Source organism: Tribolium madens, unplaced genomic scaffold, assembly GCF_015345945.1.
Source record: "Tribolium madens isolate multiple individuals breed KSU strain unplaced genomic scaffold, Tmad_KSU_1.1 Scaffold_96;HRSCAF=242;Tcas5.2_LG5, whole genome shotgun sequence".
NCBI lineage: Eukaryota > Metazoa > Arthropoda > Insecta > Coleoptera > Tenebrionidae > Tribolium > Tribolium madens.
Genome location: NW_025401068.1, coordinates 11,983,671 through 11,984,783, shown reverse-complemented (window position 1 = coordinate 11,984,783; position 1,113 = coordinate 11,983,671). Strand labels below are relative to the sequence as shown.

General features: G+C 22.9%; 1 protein-coding gene across 2 annotated transcripts in view; it reads left to right on the top strand.

The window, feature by feature from the left end:
- The window catches only part of LOC123012339 (nostrin), a 40,620-nt gene that overhangs the window by 38,414 nt on the left and 1,093 nt on the right, over window positions 1–1,113 (top strand). The gene's annotated exons all lie outside the window — the stretch shown is intronic.

Here is a 1,113-nt window from a genome sequence, read left to right as displayed (position 1 = left end):
ATTCACAGAAAAATACTTTCGAATTAATAAACAAGTCAAAAAAGCAAATTTTCGAATTATATTGCAACGGAACAGATGAAAATAAGGTGGAGAAAAAATATAAATTAGGTTTATTGTAGTACTTTTTGTTAATAATCTTGAAGTGTTTTAACATTTTTTTTGTATAAATTTGATTTTGGATTCTAAACCTGAAAATCAAATTAATAATAAAATGTGTACCGAAAATCTTATACAGACCGATATACAGACCGATTCACGTAAGGTGACAAGTTTTATCGAAATAAAATGTTTTGTAGGATCATCTTATGTGAATCAGCCTCTATTTTTGAAAAAATAATAGAAAACACAAAACCGAAAATATCTGAAAATTAGCTTATTTAAAAACAGAGGAAATATCAATGTTGTAGTTTTTTATTATTTTTATTTTTGTAATATTTGTTTTACGATTTATTTATTTTTTTGAACTTTATTAGTAGTAAGTTTAAAAATTTAAAAAAAGAAGTAAAATCTAAATCGGTCAACAGCAATTTTTTTTTAACAAAGTTTATCATTTATTGTGTTTCAAGTAAAAAATTAAAAAAAGAACAAAAAATCAAATGTCTAAATAAGTGAAAGGTCTTGAGGAGTAAGAATTTACATTTAAAAGAAAGAGAATTTATAGAAAAAAAACACTCGAATTAAAAAACATAAGTCAAAAAAGCAAATATTCGAAAAATATTGCAACGGAACAGATGAAAACAAGGTGGAGAAAAAATATAAATTATGTTTTATTTTAGTCATTTTTATTATTAATCCTGAAATGTTTCAACATTTTTCTTTGTATAAAGTTGATTTTGGATTCTTGACCTGAAAATCAAATTAATAATAAAATCTGTACCGAAAATTTATACAGGCTGATTCACCTAAGGTGACAAGTTTTATGAAAATAAAATGTGTTGTGAAATCATCTTACGTGAATCAGCTTCTATTTTCGAAAAAAAAATATAGAAAACACAAAACAGAAAATATCTGAAAATTAGCTTGCTTAAAAACACTGGAAATATCAATTTTGTAGTTTTTCATTATTTTTATTTTTGTAATATGTATTTGTTTTCCATGTTTTATTTATTTTTT